Source organism: Vidua chalybeata, chromosome 1, assembly GCF_026979565.1.
Source record: "Vidua chalybeata isolate OUT-0048 chromosome 1, bVidCha1 merged haplotype, whole genome shotgun sequence".
NCBI classification, from domain to species: domain Eukaryota; kingdom Metazoa; phylum Chordata; class Aves; order Passeriformes; family Viduidae; genus Vidua; species Vidua chalybeata.
This window is the reverse complement of record NC_071530.1, coordinates 14,991,975-15,010,129: the sequence shown is the minus strand read 5'-3', so window position 1 is coordinate 15,010,129 and position 18,155 is coordinate 14,991,975. Positions and strand designations below refer to the sequence as shown.

The window sequence follows — 18,155 nt, the reverse complement described above, 5'->3', positions numbered from 1 at the left end:
AGCAAAAGACATGGGAAGATTTGCTCTCAAACCTGAACAGCAGCACACTCCACTCAGGACTTTGTAGAGGAGAACAGAGCGCTATACATGATATACCTTACACATACGATGCTTCTGTCACATGACCCCACTATACTACCCCCACTGCTTTTTAAAATAAAGTCAGACTTCATATTGTTACTAAATGCACAATAACATACATTCCTTTTATTTCAAATCCCATCTCCCCAGCAAATTATAAGAGCTAGACAATAGTTCAGCTTCACCGCCAGAATAGAAGACCCAAAGCAGGAGTCAATGTGGTTTCCTAAAATACTAATACAAGATCAGTGAGTACCACCTCAAGGAAAAGTAGATTTATTACTGTCCTCTCCTCCAGATCACTGTGTAAATAAACTTTTTCATCACAGGAAAAAAAAATTCCTCCAGAAATTATCAAATACCTTATTCTACACATACAACAACAGAGAATTGGCACAATTTTCAAATACAGCAACCTGCAATCAAAATTATGTAAATGTAAATATTATGTAAATTACATTGTATTTATGTTTCTATAAACTATACTGTAGCAATAGACACTCTTGTAGTGCAAGTAGATGATCAATGAAAAACAAAGATGTGAGAAAGAAAGACAAACAAGCAATCAGACTGCCAACTAACAAACTACACCTTTTTTTTTTTTTCAGAAATGGCTCTTAATAAGGTAAAATTTAAAGAAAGAAGAAGCCACCACTGACTTTCAGAGCATTGTGTTAATCTACAAAAGTGAAAAGAAATAACCCAAAGCAAGAAACTTCTCCAGGATCCCATATACATCTGGGACCCACCTGATTATGTAAAGAATAGCAACATGTAGTGGTGGCTTTTAAATGCATATTTTTCAAATAGTGACAATCCCAAATAGCAAAGTTTACTTTTCAGATGTTCCAACCCTAAATAATGTTTAAAAGTTGACTGTTACTTAAGACTTATCATCCCTGGCAGAGTACCTCTCAGTTACTGAAGTTTTTCTGCCTTGACAAGGGAATTCCATTTCTAGGATTCACACAGAGAAAATGTTTCAGTATAAATCGTGCCTATTCTAAGCCAGGAAAATGTCCCACGGATTGCTAAGTTACCATCGTTCAGGCAAGTTCCCTGTAATTAAGGTATCAATTATAATTTCACAGGCATGTTTTATTTTATAAATAAACTCTGTTTCCACAATTTGAGCTATGGGAAAGAATGTCTGTGTCAACGCATCAAGCCTTTCAGCACAGCAAGTTTTGAACTGAATGCCAGCTCTAAATGTTATAATACAGATTCTAGCATGGAAAAAATAGGAGGAACATTTTCCCCTCACCCCCAAATTCCCATAAGCCTTCTGAATTTTTTTATTCCTGTCATGGCACCTCCATGACATCTGCTCTTTGCTGCTCTAGAGCCAAATACATCAAATTTAACTCAATCTGCTGCTAAACACACGAAAAGTAAAAACTGCAGCCTGCACTAAACGGAGAGAAAAGGACATTTAAGTGGGAATGAGAAAAAGGCGATTCTGCAGTCTTTTCCTGTAGAACACTGCTTCTGATGCTTTTATCACACAGTTTTATATTTGAGTTTGATAGAGACTGAAAGCAAACAGTTTCTAGGACTCAAACCATGCCAAGAGAAAAGACTGGCAAAGCGACAAGCATGCTCATTTAATTAAGATACCCCCACTGCTATTTTTATGACTTTTTACATACTTGCTGGGAGTTGGCAGGCTGACACAGAAGGCCAGCGTTAGCTCATTTCATCCTCCCAAAATATTCCATCACTCTAGGTACAGAACAAACTTGTGTACTGACTCAAATTAAATTACTGCAGGAACACCAACTTAATGCATGAGCCCAGGCAATAGAAAAAGCTGAACAGAACAGTGTTTCAGGAGTAGCAAGTCACAAAAACAACTGGCCTACGTACATTCTTTCCAGTTTCATGAGGACACTGATGTTAATCCCTAAAACCTCTTCTTCAGTATATGCATCTACAAGAGAAACAAAGTAAATCAGTGCATCCTACCCAGGGAACTAGATGTATTACCTAGTGGGTATCTCACCTAGATATAATCCAATACAGGGAAAGAGAACAAATTAGGAGATGCTATAACTCTCCCATAAACAAACTAGGGATAGGCTTAATTCCTTTACTCATACCATCAACACATGGTTTTTAGATGAGCTTTATTAAAAATCATGATAGAAAAAATAATTTTGCAAGTGACAAAAAGATGAGGGATTATATTCTTTCAGGAGAAAAGGTAACCTGAGCCTCTGTAAATATTCTTGCACTCTAACTTATCCAGTTTCTACTAGAATTTTCTAAATTAAAATTATCCCTAGACTGCAGAGATCAGTCTTACCAGTTTATTAAGAAACAAATCCTCTCAAGTTTCCTTTCTCACTTTGTCACCCTAATTTCACAGAATGTCCCCTTACTCTTATAGCACAAACAAACAAAACAAAAGCTTTTGAGTTACTTCTCTCAAACAATTCATCTTTCTGTGTACTTGTGTTATACTCTCCATATTCACTGCCTTTCAAAGGCTAAAGAATCTCTTCTATTTTTCCAAATTCTCTTTATAAAAGCAAATTTCCATCCCCAGATTCCTTTTGTAGACTCTTCCCTGATTGCCTTCTTCTCTACATCCCTCTTAGAGGCTTCCAGCACCACATCCACTGTGATGGCATGCTGTATGACAGTAAGATAGTGACTTTTACCATAGCATTTTATACTCCATCACACTTTGTTTAGTTTGATTGCAAGTATGAACACAGGTATCAGAAGTAAAGCGAAGAAACAAGGTTCTTAACACACATTTTTCCCCTACTTTGAGTATGCAGCATTACTAACATGCCAAGACATCATCTGGGGCCAGGTGGTCTTTGCTTTTTTGTCCTTCAGCATAATTTACTCTTTGTATCACACCCATACAGTCTGCAAATCTTTCTCATTTGCCTATCAGAGTACCTTCCCAGAAAGAAAATCACTGGTTTACAGGAGAACACAAACACACACTAAGCAAAGGTAACTGCCCAGGACTTTTTGCTTTTAGGTCTTTAGTGAGGACCCAAGTGTGCTTTGGCACAAAAACAAGTCAGTAAAAATACAGAAGACCTGCCCTTTGAAAAATAAAGGCTGTAATAAAAAAGATAACTTATACTATATGGAGGACAAGAATATTCTGCATCCTACTTATTCTACCAGAACTATGGAAAATATATAACACCCCTGAATTAACTTACTAAATATCACAAAATATAATGGATACTATATTGGCCCTTACAAGGCACAATCCAGCCAAAACTACAAGAAGTTTCCAAAAACACAGTGCATTACATTTACAATTTGAAGATTTGAAATCACAACAGCCTATCACTATTTTTCTCTGGAAGCTAAAAAAAAGAGAATCTAAAAGACTTTTTTTTCCTCAACGATGAACAATATTGTAAAGTTTGCTTAATATTGTTGTTTAGGGAAAAACGTAATAGAGCAATTGACCTGACTCTCTGTTCTTAAACACTCTGCTAAAAGAACAAACTATTTGTGAAAATAACAAAAACCAGCTGAAGGTATTTGGGTGGTCTCCATTTCAGTCCTGTAATATAGAACAGTTCCTTTTTTCTAAATCCAATACTGATTTGTTTTCCTGCTTCAGTAAAGCCTCAAAATCTGTTGATGACAAAAGCAACACAACCCCCTGAACATCCATATTATTTTACTGGCAAGCTGCTAACTTCTAAGTGCTTGATTCATCACACACAGAGTACTACGCTTACATTCACAACAGGACTATGCAGGTTTCTATAGACTGACCCTTCTGAATTCCCTAACAGAATTTTGAGGGGTCATATAGTTTTATCTTTAGGACACTGCACACAATTAGCAGAGACCAGCTTTGGGTAGTTCAGCTTTACTGCCCTGCTTCCTAAAAACATGGATCTACCTTGTTTCTTCACCAGTGGTTCTGTTTTGATTGAGCTGAGGAAGAGCAAAAATTGTCAGAACTTAATGTCTTGGTGTATGTAGCACTCTTTGACAGGACAGCCTGATATAAATCTGACATCACACACCCTCACAATCAGCAGACTGTAGTCTCCCTTAGGGAAGCTAACCAGTGATGGCCAAAAATGTCCACCAGAATTAAGTTATGTCATTCAGCAGAAGACTGAAGTAAGCTGAAAACTGTAAAAATCAGTAACATTTTTGTAAACTCCCTACTTTCCACAGTAAATCCCAAATAACCACAAACATACATATAAGAGAAGTGAAGTGGCAAAGAAGCACAGGTATTATTAAAAGTATGTTTAAAAGGTGAGCAATGACAGCAACGGTATCAGTCTAAGCTGTAATTTTTCACCATACACTATTTTCATAGTGTTGGCCCAAGAGAAAGATCCTTTGAAGAAGAGACACAGTGCCTTGCAATTGTCCTTAACAGTTGAATAATGCACCAAAAATTAAGACAATGCACCTTTGAGGGATTTTCTTTTAATTTGGTTTCTGCTTTTGGGTCACGTAAAACCATTAAATAATTCCTACAGACATTTCAGCATTCTGGTAACAAAGGGCTTCATGAAAAAGACTGAGTATGGGAACATAGCTCTGACTGCTCTGACACCCACACTTGAACAAAAACTTTCCCTGGAACTGTGACTTACAACCAAGCTAATATCTTAAACCAATTTCAGCGATAGATCCTAGTAAGTCTCCCAGAAGTTGTTTCTTTCCCCACAATTCCTTTACCTATCAAACAAATTTTCCAAGCTGCTTCTCCTGGCAAATACACAAGTGAGGCACAAGAGTACTCCTGTCTCCCCAGTGACTTGCTGTGACAGAGGCTCTTCAGCAGGGCTGAGATAGCCTAGCACTGAAGCTCACCACATGACCTCTTCTTGGCATTAACCATGACACTTTTCCTAAACCAACAATCGTGGGTTTAGACTTTCTGAAAAACAATAAACTGCTAAGCCACAGAATGAAACACGATGCATACACAGAAATTAACATCCTATAGCAGCCTCTAAAAGTAAAAGTCACACTTCAAAAAAAAAAAAAAAGTTTATGATTCAATACTCCATAATTTTACTCTTTATGTGATGCCATGAAAAAAAAAATCTCATTATTTTGCAAAAAATAAAACTCTAACCATAAATGAAGTGACCACAATGCATTACAATTCTGAAAGATGGACTGAGCTATTGATTACATTCTTTCCTTTCCATTTGTGCAACAATTCAAGGTGTACTAACAGCTAAGTACTAAACTTCTGGTATGAGGACACCAGCCAGTCTCCCTTCAAGCAAGGCTTTCAGTACTGTATAGCCTTCAAAAAGATGCAAGAAAAGAACCAAAGAGAAAAAGAACAGTTCACAGTTTAGGTGAGGAAAACATTTCCTAAAAGACTAAAAGACTGAAGTGACAAAGCAAAGACAGTCTCTCCTTAATTGATGCCCTTTCACATCCTTGTTCAATACACAGTACAGTTCTACCACAGCAAGGTTTATGGTGTTTTAATTACGTTCTTGATATTAAGCACAAGAGTTATCAGATTACAACACATTGCTACACAAACCATGCTAACTTTCCTACAACATTCAATTATACTATAAATATCCATGAAATCAGTCCTTTAAAAAAGTAATGCTTGAATACTACTGACACTAGGTTTAATCAGCCAATTAGCGACAAACCAATACCAGCAAATACAGTACTGTAATACAGTAAGTCAAAGACACACTTAATTAGCAAATATCACACTTCAAGATATTTGAATAGGATGGTTTTGACCTAGTTGTTCTGTGGTTTCATGAGGTGACAAGACCAATAGTCATAGAGCAAATACAATACAAAGACAACAGCATTCTCAAAATGCCATTTTAAGCTAGCAGTAAGAATCTCTTTATTGCATCAGTACAAGAAAGAATGAAATTAAAAAAAACACACAACTTTTTATTTTTGAAATAAAAAATAAAAAAAATAAAAAATGTTTAAAAATAAAAAAATAAAAATTTAAAAATAAAGATCTGTGTCATATAATTTAATGGTGGTTACATTGTGAAGAAGTCTGTAATTCATTTAACTTTGACAACAACATGCAAATACACTCCATGAGAAAGGGCTCAATTATTACTCAAGCAGCACTGTTTCTCTTATTTGCCAGTGTTTGTCTTGTAAAAATATATGGTCATGTTTTAAATTTGTTTTTAAAAAATCTTTTTAACTAAAACACCTTCTGGATCTTTGTGAGTGAATTAAAATGCCAACATGAAATATTAAGTTTTAGTAAATAAGGCCCATGTCTTGTCTTGACTGCAAATAAGGATGAGCATCAAAACATACTTTCCTGCTGCCGAAGCACTAATATATTTTATGGAAATTATGAAAACAATTAGTTTCACTGGAGTACAAGCCCAATGGAGTATACCCTCAATGACCATAAAGAATTTTACATGTGCAAATAAACAGCAACTCAAACACAGAGGCAAAAACTGTCTTTGTGTTCAGACAAACACAGAATCAAAATATAAAACATTCTGCAAAGATCTTAATGGTAATCTTTCAACATACCCACCTTATTCTGCTGCTGCTATGATCAATGAAACATTTCATCCATCTTAATTCCTATTTCAAGGAAATAAAAAACAAACAAAAACAATGGAAAGTTCCAATATCTCAGGAAATACATTTAGCAAAGGACAGAAAATCATATTTAATAGAAGAGATAAACATTTTAGGAAGTGGTAAATAAACAAGAATTCTAATAAAACATGTTCACCCACAATACAACAGCATCTCCTCTGAGGCATACCATACATTAACAGGACTTTTTACTATAGATTACAATAATAAATATCTGAATAAATATTGTTAAAATAACCAATGAAAGTTCATACATTTCTGATTTTTCCATGCACTTTAAAAACACTGAAATTTCTTTAATTGCAACTGCAGTATTATTTCCAGTCAGCTTCCAATCCAAGTTCTACATTCAACATTAGGCTATTTCACTTTGACCTGACACCATCTACCTCCTTAGGTGCAAATAAATACATAAAACCATCACCAGTTTCATACGGACATTTAAAACATTAAACCACTTCTATAAATGTTTTACCTGTGCACATAAAAATGCTTGAAACAGTCCAAGTCACTGATGAAGAACACTCCTTCCACCTAGTACAACATAATCCTTGAACCTGTACATCAAAAACATATGTGTGACAATCACTATAAATTTCTAAGCCTTCACATGAGACAGTCAGAAATATCCCATATATGCTCTCCCTGTCATTGCTAGTTCTGATAGTCTCACCCACAAATGAGATGCAGGAAACATAAGAAACTAGTATTTTCTTCATTAAATGCTTTGAAAAACACTTCAACTACAACTTCAGCTACCCCACAATCTATTTCTTTAACGGCCTGCCCAAAAGCTAAAAACATTTGCATAGTGCTGGCTTTCTTCTGATCCTCCAGTTATCATTACCCAAGAATATCTTTAGAATTAAATACTAAGAATGTTAGATCATTATGAAAAATATTTTAAATATATGACTTGTCATGCACTTTATTTCTTCCTTTTCCTTTCTGTCTTTTGACAAACTCTAAGTTGGAAAAAATCCAATTCTTCTAGCTACTTAAGCAGAAAAAATAAGCACTCATCTTTGATGTATTTTGCTTTACATAAAAGTAACTTTGAAAAACTTAAACTAAGTAACTTAAACTATTACTAAAAATAACTAGCTACAACCAAGTTCTTGAAAAAACAAACAAACAAAAGAACAACAGCTCAGTATTTTGATGGCTGAATAGTTCTGTGGGGAAAAAAACTGCACATAAACTACTGTGATCCAAGGGAACTGTGTGTTTACCCTATGTTATCCTCCTCTTTCCTTTTTATTAAGGAATAATACCATGAAAGACCACTTTTAATGGCATATTACAGGTTCAAATAAATTAGCACAAGAAAATTCAAGACTATAATTAGCTTAACTATACAGCATTTAAGGGCTAGGCTGTTGACTGAGACTTTAATACACATTAAAAAGCTTCAGCAACAGTTATGTTGGAGAAGAAAGGAATTAAGCACAAGACATACCACATTGATTTTAATTTAGGTATAGAACTAGGTAAATCTTTTAATAGAGCATGACTTAGGGGCAAAATAAATTGAAACAAGCCAATCTTTCATATTGTTTCAAATCTGCCATGCTGTAGACGTTTGCACAGTCTTTTGAAAACTCTTTTATGCGGCTTTAAAATGCTTCCCGTCCTTTATTATCTATGCCAGACACATCTGATCACTTGGAACCGGGGATATGCCCCTAATGTCATTATTAAAAGTTCCAATGGATTCATAAGCTGACAGGCCCCAGTAAGTTACACACAAACACTACACCCATTTACTGGATCCATTTCTGCAGCCACAGGACAAAACGCCTTTGGCCGTCAGTTCCTTCCAAACCGTAAGGAGCCCGAGAGGACTGCACATCGTATTTGTACTTTTATGGAAGCAGCAGCAAGGTTATGAAACATCGCTCAGGCCTCGGAGTCAAGAGCTCGGCGCACAGCCCTGACTCACGCTGGCAGGGACCGCGCAGGAGCCAAACGCTGCCACAGAACCTGGAGGCACCCGCTGCCACCACTCACAGAGGTCACGCTCTACGGCCACCACAGAAAAAAGCCTGAGCGGTACAAGCAACGTCATGACTTGTAGGAACCGGTCATAGTGCGGCCTTTCTGCAGGTCTTTATTATAACATCAGAACCGGCAACAGCAGTCACGCCCTCTCGCAGTCTCTGCACTCGCGGGGCTGATACCCCGGGCCGGGCTGTGACACCCGCGGGCCGGGGCTCGGCTGGCCGTGCTGGCTCTGAGCTCACACGGCGCCCCCGGCCGAAAGCCGCAGGCCCCGCACCGCCGCTCCCGGGCTCCGGCGGCGGGAGCCGGGCCCCGCACACACCCCGGCGGCCCGGGGGACGCTGCCGAGCCCTCCGCGCCGCCCGGCGCCTCGGCCGAGCCGCGGGACCAGCTGTGCCGTACCGGAGCGAGCCAAAGGCCCCGCAGGCGCGGAGCTCCGGCGGCAGTGCCCGGCGAGGAGTCCCTCGGGCTCACCGAGTGAGGGCCGGAGGAGGCGCCCGCCCCGCCGGGAGCCACCACCCCTCCGCCTCTTGCTTCCCGGCCCCGTGCCGCCAGCCGGCTCCGCAGGCGGGGAGAGAGCGGGACAGCCGCGCCCCGGCGCCGCCCGCCCCCAACCCGGGCCGCGGCCCCACCGCCGCGGGGGGAAGGAACTTACGAACACCCGCCGTGCCCGGGTCCCGCCTCCACGGCGCGGGGCGGCGGCGTCACCCCCGCGGGAAGGCGCAGGGGCGGGGCCGTCGGCGGGCGGGGGCTGTCGGAGGGAAAGGGGTGGCGGGGCCGGGGCTTGTTCTGCGACCGGGCTCGGGCGGCGCCGCTCTGGGGATGCGGGGCTCCGGCCTCGGGCACCGCTGTGCTGAGTGCGGCCTTCCCTCCTCGCCCCAGCCAGACACCGGCGGAGGGGGAGCTGCGCTCCCAGCCGGTCCCCAAAACTGATGGCTGTCAGGCAGTGGTATAGGGGTTTTGAGGGGCAAGTCAGCAAAAGGAATCTCTAAAAAGTACAGAAATCGTGCTGGAAAATAAGCGTACGGGGCTTGAAAGCACTGGGTCAGAGAGGGTGCAGATGGCTGAACATGAGACAACTTGAAGGCCAGTGGCCTCCAGGCCTGTATCAGCAATAGTGTGGCCAGCAAGATGAGGACAGTGAGTGTGCTTCAGTACTTGGCAGTGGTGAGGTCATGTCTCAAGTATTGGCCTTGGGTTTGGGGCCCTCATTTTAAAGCAAACATTGAGGTGCTGGAGCGTGTCCAGGGAAAGGCAGCAAAGCTGGTGAAGCATCTGAAGGACAAGTCTAATGGAGGAGCAGCTGAGGGAGCTGAGGGTGTTTAGTCTGGAAAAAAGGAGGAACAAGGAGAACCTAATTGCTCTTCAGAGCTACCTAAAAGGAGGGTGGAGTGAGGTTGGAGCCAGTCTCACAAGTAACAAGTGATGGGACAAAAGGAAACTGCCTCAAAGTTGTGACAGGGAAGGTTTAGTTTGGATATGGAGCAAATTATATTGAGTATCCTCACAGCCTCACACAGCATGTACAGGTAATCAGGCCCAGCTAACATGGGTTTATTAAAGGCAGGTCCTGATTGACTGACCTGTTCCTCTCTGACAGGGTGACCCACTTAGTGGATGAGGGAAAGGCTGTGGGTATGTCTACCTAGACATCAGTAAAGCCTTTGACATGGTTTCTCACAGCATTCTGGAGAAACTACTGCTCATGGCTTGGACAAGTGTGTTCTTCATTGTGTAAAAAAACTGTCCAGATGGCCAGGCCTAGAGAGAGTTGGTGAATGGAGCTACATCCAGCTGGTCACTGGTTACCAGTGGTGTTCCTCAGGGCTCAGTGTTGGGGTCAGGCACATTGAATATCTTTACTCATGATCTGATTGAGGAGACCAAGAACACCCTCAGTCTGCTTACACAAGTTGAGCAGAAATGTTGATCTGCTGGAAAGTTGGAAGGCTCTGCAGAGGGATCTGCAGAGGGATCTCACCATGGGGTGAGTCCAGTGGTACAAGGTTCAAGAAGGCCAAATACCGGACCCTGCACTTGGGTCACAACAACCCCTGCAGTGCTACAGGCTGGGGGGAGAGCGTCTGGAAAACTGCCTGATGGAAAAGGACCTGAGAGTATTGGTGGACAGCAGCTGAACATGAGCCAGTGAGTGCCCAGGTGGGCATCAGTCTCTTCTGCCCCCTTCAGGGGAGGGTTAGATTGGATACTGGTAAGAATTTCTTCTCCAGAAGGGTTATTAAACACTGGAGCAGGCTGCCAGGGGCAGTGATGGAGTCACCATCCCTGGAGGTACTTAAAAGATGTTTAAAAAGGTGTTTAAAAGACATTGGGCTTAGGAACATGGTATAGTGGTGGACTTCACAGTGCTGTGTTAACAGTTGGACAAGATGATCTTAAAGTCTTTTCCAATCTAAATGGTTCTATAATTCTATGGTTCTCTGAAAGGAAAAATGGAAGTCTGACAGAAATAGGCTAATATGGGATTTAAGAGGAGGCTGAAAGGAGAAGTTATTTGGGCAGGAGAGAGGTGGGAAGGCACAGAAGAAAGAAGGGAAGTGTATAATGTGTAGGTGTGAAAAGAGAAACAGCATTCAGAATTAAAAAAAACAACCTCTTTTCTTGACCTTCTTCTAACTATCTCTTCTACCATGGAGATGTTACTTGTGGGGAAGAAAACGACTTCTGTCTGCACCACTTCGAAGTTTATTGAGGCCACGTCCTTTTCCAGTCTCATCTTGTGATGCAGGAGTGTCTCCATCTTCACGAGCTCCTCTTGCATGTGTTCTGCCAAGACACCCCCATCTCCCATGAGCCTGCACCCAGCACAGCTTTCTACCACAGCCCTTTGCTGGAAGAAGGGGTGACAGGGATCCCCTAGCCACAGCTGGAACAAAGAATCTGTGCAAAAGCATTGACACAGCTTCTGGGAAGTGGGAGTAAGGGAAAGGAGGAAGTGGTGGTAAGCTAAGAATTTAATTCTGATGTTTTTTGCTATCATGTACTTAGTATCATGATGCCGTCGTGATAATAAGTCCAAAAGCACCAAAAGTGGAAAAATAAATCAGTGTGGGAGAAGATAGGAGGAATTTGGAATGTCTTCCAAATATTGACATTTCTTTCCATGTACCTAAGGCTGAAATTTGAACTGCATAGGTATAGACAGTATGCTAACAATTAGAAATATATTTTAAATATTTGCGCAGTTTTCTGAAAACCCATTTCTGCAGCTTGCTGCAAAGTGACAGCTAAGGAAGCAGATATCCTGAGTACCTGACACTTTTTTTCTAGTGTAGCCAAACAATAAAAAGAAGTTAAAAGATTAGGCTCTTTTTGAACTCAGATTTCCTGAAATTAAATGTGAATTAGAATTAGCGATTCTGAACATAAGCACAGTTTTGTGAATACAGTAAGTGCATCTTGGCAAATTAAATTTGTGGTGATAAAACAGGTGGACTGGCTCAAAGTCACTTCAGAACATTTATGGTATGATACTTTCCTTCAGTCATGTGTTCCACTTGGAAGTTCTGTATCTGAAATAACTGTTCTGGCACTTCAGAATACTTCCTTTAGAAATCATTGACAATTTTAACAGGAACTGAATTTTAAAAATAAACATACTTATTCTTCACCTTTATGTACCACTAAAGCTGAAGTGGTTTGCAGTTACAGAGCCTATCAAATACAGTGAATTTGAAGGTGAGTCTTCCAAATGGTGTTAAATAATTATATTTCCTTTTGGATTTATACAAGTCCTAACTGTTGCTTAAGCAGAAGTATTACTATATCCATTGTATGTACTGCCTTTCTTAACCACAGATGTGGCATAATGAGCATACCATGGTTCTTGATGTGTTCTGTGCCACTTGGAGCAACACAAAATATGCTTTCCAATGTGCACATGTGTTTGTGCCTTTACCAGCTATTAGTTTTCATTTAAAAATAAAACAAAATGCTACAGTGGATATATCTGTTGCTGGTGAAAAAGAAAAGAGATCTGATGACAATATAAGCTTAATGTATAGACTATTTTTAGTATTCACAGAAAAGATCAGTCATTTCTATTAGAGAGTGTATTAATTTCCTCAAGCATTACTTCATTATATACTGTAGAAACTTAGTAGCAGTGATAATTAATGTTAATCTGGAATATCAAGTTTTAAAACAATACTGGGAAAAAGAATTCATTGTGACTAGTTGAAGAAAATATTTTTGGTGATGTGGTACCTCAACATCTGAACGTATAATATTCAGTAGTACTGTTTCCTGAATATTTTTCAGAAAAGTGTATCAGTGATCTCAATCTTATTTTACAGGCTTTTGGGAAAGAGTTTTTTCTTAAAAGTGCAGTAATAGAATGAGTTCCTGCTTAGAACTGAAAGTAAGCAGACCTTAGTCACTGATAAATAATACCATAGGAAAAAATGAAAGCTGTGATATCTGATGAAGATAATAGTTTCTCTTTTTACAATCTACAGTAGACAAGGAGCTACTGTTTTAAAGATTACACTGGTATTGATTTAGAAGAGTAGGAGTGTATTATCAGATAGAATAAACTGAAGAGTATACCTACATGATTAAGAATTTTATGATGTACAGTATTAATGTGCACTACTTAGAATTCAGGGTAATAAAAAATACAAAGTTGCAATACTCTTTTTTTTTTTTTTTTTTTTTGTATTTAGCAATGTGTCATATTTTCAGAATTAAATCAATAGAGGTGTTTGCACAGCAGTGCTTTTGCCATGTTCAGTGCTAGTGGAAATGCCAAAACATGGTCATAAAGAAAGGAGCCACTGTGTTTGGTGTTACTGTGAACTGGAGCCTTTTTGGGGACAGCAGCAGCAACAAACAACTGTAATACCTCCCACCCTCCCATAATCTGTGAAGTTTTAGGACATGAATCGTTGCCTTACTGTTCTCTCTTGCACTTTAGTCTGCATGGAGGAATTTTACATCGCCTGTAAAGAAAATCCTCCCACATACAGTAAGGTATTACTGCATAGTACAGGTTTGCTTTAGACCAGGCAGAGAATCATTTAGGTTGATGTTGGTTTAGGTAGTTAAGTTTGTAGTACTTCCGAACACTGTTTGTTAAAGGTGATGAAGGTATTTAAATCCACTGCACTAGAGCACAGACTCAAAGAAGTTGGGAAACTTGGACAATATCAAACACAAGCTTTGAAAAACCTCTTAGTACCAGACTTCTCCTGCTTCCTACAGATTAGGCCTCCTGCTGACTATTTGTACTTTTTAAATGTATAAGAGATTTAAGCTTTAATGTCTGCAGCTCAGTTCACCTACCTTTGAAACAGCAGTGGTAATTCTGACTTAAATATTGTGATGATACATTAATAAATATGAGCAAAACTCTTTGAAGTTGAAAAATATAATGAGATTTAAGTACATTCCTTTTTGTCATGATTAACCTGTCAGACATTTAAGTGCTGAAACACTGCTTTTAGAATTTAAAAAAAAAAAAAAAAGGAGAAATGCCAACTAAGATAATAAAGAAGCCAAGATCCAGATCAAATAAGCAGAACAAGCAACTAAAATAAATACAGAGGAAAAATCCAAGAGACAGAGAAGATCAAAATTTACAGCTCAGAAAAATGAGAAGAGAATATCTGAAACAAATGCTGCTGGAAATCGGAAGGGTGGTTAATATGCTACTAAGAAACACCTTTGCATAAAAGTGACAGTGAATGCGTATTAAGACAATGTGTCAGAGAAGTCTGAGCAGCAGTCTAACTCCCACAGTCTCAAACAGATCAATGCTGCCCTATAAGTTCTTGTTTCTTCTCTAAAAGGAGCCTACAGCACTACCTCAGATATATGAGCTGAAGTACCTCTGGTGTTAGGGGATGGCCAAATGGAGATTTTCAGATAATAGGTTTTATCTTATCATGAAACAGACTGGACAAGAAGACTGAGACTGGGCGGAGTCCCATAAGTGAAGTAAAAAGACTTCAGTCTGCTGGTGGGACAAGATAGACTTGCAGGAGTAGGTAGAAGGAGGAAGGACAAATTCATGGACAGCAAGCAGAATAATCTTGCACACATGAACACGCCCTATTCCAAATCCTGGAATGGATTAGGGATGCTTAATTTTAATATTTCCCCTTACAATAATATATATCTGCAGATTAAAGGCCAAAAGCACAGAAGATGGGAATCCATCACTGCTGGTGGACAGCACAGTAGTTAAAACAACAGCACTCTTTATGGTTAATCACCCATCTAGCCAGAAGGAGAAAGTAAATACACTGCAATCACTCATTTAGTCCACCACTTGTTCTGTTTTTTAAAAAAAAGTTGGACACACATAACTAAGAACTGTATCATCATCAAGAGCATGAAAGCCAAAATCAGGATGTGATTTCTCAACCTCCTAAAATTCTTTCAATGTAACTTTTGTGTTGAGAAGGCCAGAATTTATGTCCTTTACTATTGCTTTATGGAAGAGAGTAGGAACAAATTTTAAGTATTTATTATCCTTCTTTTGAGATGACACTTTCAAAATCTTCTAAGAAATTGTTAAGTAAGAAAAATCTCTCCTTGAACTGATTTTGTATCAGCTTAGGTTGACTGATTTTTCAGAGACAGCAATAGATTTCAGCAACATGAAAGGCTTGACTGGTGACGCCAAATAAAAATTATTTTTAAAACCCACAAGCTGCTTGTTCTAAAGTTTACATTTTGTGCCCAAGAAGTTGATCTCTGTCCTTCAAGGTAGTAAAATTCTGTGACAAGCCAAGAACACATAGTTCTTGTCTCTTTTTGTTTTTTTTAATGAGAAGCCAAGGAAACACACATCACTGAGAGGAAACCTGCAGGCTTGCAAGCAGGAAGAAGCAAACTCCCTTCTTTCAGTATCACGAAATGTTTTTTACAATGACTGTGGACTAAAAAGCCTCTACAAAGCCTCTAGAAAGAACTATAACTTTGTGAAGGATTAAGAAAAATGCAGAACTTCTGAAAATGAAAAAATAAGAGAAATGTATACAAAAGTAAAATATTTTTTATGAGATGATAGAAAAATTAAATTATACTTAAAAATGAGGGGGAAATAAGCTTTTGCAAATAGAATAAAGAAGGTGAATGGAAACTGAAAATAAGCACAAGATTAAATGGACATGACAGAAATTAGTGATTCAGAAGTAGTAAAAATACTGGTTCGTATTCATTTAGAAGGAATTTCCATAAAGGTTGGACAACTTAGAAGTAACAAAAGATTTATAGAAATAGCTGTTCCTAAAAAGCAGTCAAGGAAACATTTGAAAAATGTGCAGAGTTGTAAGTCCCTCAGCCAGCCCAGCTGCTATGCATCCTAGGGGATAAAAGGTATTTGCTGTGAAACTTCCTGTAGCGCTGTCAATGAAGCTGAAAAGAGGAACAAATACTGGAAGACTGAAAAAAAAATCAAATATGACCTCTTTTTTTTTCAATGAAAGCACAGAATGCCCCTTGTAACTGCAATCCACTATGTATCCACTATGTATCCACTATGACCACTATGTATCTTATTCTATCAATGTTGTATAGCAAGAGTGTGCTGTGTTCCAGAGACAAGGATTAAATTGCTTTTGCTTCGAATTTTGAGTTAGTTCATGAAGATGTTATGCTGACAATGAAGAGATGCTTTGTAAAAATAAAATTTTGAATGAAGACTGCAGCTCACAGAGAGACCCTTCAAGGCAGTGAGTAGAGCAGGAACCCTGCCCAGACAGCCATGCTTTTAACACCTGATGATCTGTGGCACAGATACACTGTTGGTTTTCTAGATGGTTCATCACATGTTTTCATAAAAATCTTTATTTGTGCGTGTGTTTTGCAATATGTCTCATGTAATATAAGGAAGTGCCCCTCTGTTTCAGTTTCGTAATGCAGAAGACTTGCACATTGGGACTTTGCTTCTTGCGGATGATTGTGCCAGGGTACAGTTTGCACAGGACCTTCTGGGAGTGGCACACCTGCAGCTGTGTCTAGCAGAGCTGCAGCACTGAGAGTGAGCAAATTGCTCTTGAATCAGAGGACAGACCATTGGTTTTAATGAAAATTGCTATCTGGATTTGTTTTAAACCATCCTATAGGTATCTGCAGAGTGTATGGGAATGGAGTGCGTGGGAGATTGGACTACAAAGAATTTTTTTGTCATTTTAATCTCAAGAAATTTAAAATAGTCCTTTAGTACCTCCTGAGTCAGTTCTTGCTATTTTCTTTCTTTCATTTCAAAGAATTAATTTGAATACTTTATCTGTGTGCCATTCAGTGAGCAAGAAAACTATATTCTCCTTTTCCAGTTGGGCACTGAGGCAAGGAAGCCTTAATGTTTTTTGCAGGGTTTCTCAGAGAATCCCAGCCGGTCTGTTCTGCCCAGACTGATATTTAACATGGAGGCTTCTGTTAGAGGCAACCCATATAGGAAAAGGATCCTGGTGTGAAAAAGCTGAGTGTCTCTGAGCTACTTGCAGTCTTTTCTGGAATTTTTTTTTCCTTGTCTGCTCTTTATAATATATATTTAAAGTTGTGTTTGTTGTTGTTTTCCTTTACCATACTGGCAGTCTGTAATTTCTACATCCCTTGTCTTCAGTGTACTTCACTACACAAGAGAGTTATAAATACATCTAAATTTATTTGGTCGACTTCTGTGTTTATACAGTTCCCACTGAAGTGAGGTCACTGAACTAGAGAACTGACTCTCCAACTGGTTCTCAAACCCTTGTAGCATCTCACTGTCATTCTTGGCACGTGAAGCATGACCTCTTGTCCCACAGTGGCCAGGCATATTACCAAGAGGTTTTATCATAGTCACTCAATCCACATTTAATTAGTAATATTTTTTTTCACAGCAATGCATCTACATGGCAGTTTTATTTTTCATTTCCATTAATAGCTCTGTGGCATGCAGATAAAAGTGAGAAATCAAAGGTTCATGTAAATGCTTATATTTCTGGAAAACTATAACATGGGGGGGGGGGGGGAATCCTGAAAACTATAGTCAGATTTTATGTACACCTATTCCCCAACTAAATTTAAAAAATCATGGGAATCAGCTTCAGTCCCTATGAAGTACCATGTGCTGAAACCTCATCACATCGACACATCACCAGCTAAGTATAGAGTAAACTTCTGGATGCAATCAAGTGACCCATGGCTTTGGCAAAGATCTAACTTGAAGTCTCATGGGGAAATAATTTCTGGCTCTTAATTTAAGACAAAGCCAAAGGAATTGAGCCCTTCAAGTGCTACAGTTAAAACCCAAAAATCCCACTTTGATTTGAATAGAGAGCTTCTCAGTTGCTAGCAGGTATGTGTGTAAGAGTCAGTGAGGCACAGATTTCCTGCTATTTTGCCCTTAATGTGGAAAAATCAATCACCCTCTTTAAACGGCAGACTTCAGATAAAACATGCAGTGCTCAGTCCTTATGAAAAGGCTCTCTTTTTCCAAGACTTTGATAAGAAGAGGAAGTTAAACAGAATTTTAA

At 39.3% G+C, this 18,155-nt stretch overlaps 1 protein-coding gene and 1 long non-coding RNA gene across 12 annotated transcripts in view; one reads left to right on the top strand and one right to left on the bottom strand.

The window, feature by feature from the left end:
* Positions 1-9,319, bottom strand: part of ZNF438 (zinc finger protein 438) — a 51,470-nt gene extending 42,151 nt beyond the window's left edge. For 4 of the 11 annotated variants that reach the window (XM_053943034.1, XM_053943104.1, XM_053943111.1 and 1 more), the window contains exons 1-3: positions 9,070-9,319; positions 7,142-7,223; positions 6,599-6,648 (exon numbers count right to left, since the gene is read on the bottom strand). The gene's annotated coding sequence lies outside the window, so the exon portion shown is untranslated. The other 7 variants (XM_053943075.1, XM_053942995.1, XM_053943097.1 and 4 more) reach the window with 5 other exon arrangements.
* A 165-nt stretch (positions 9,320-9,484) lies between these two features.
* On the top strand, positions 9,485-14,051 carry LOC128791858 (uncharacterized). The gene is made up of 3 exons (XR_008432191.1): positions 9,485-12,366; positions 12,984-13,048; positions 13,353-14,051. It is a non-coding gene; the product is annotated as an uncharacterized LOC128791858 (long non-coding RNA).
* Positions 14,052-18,155: the final 4,104 nt, after the last annotated feature.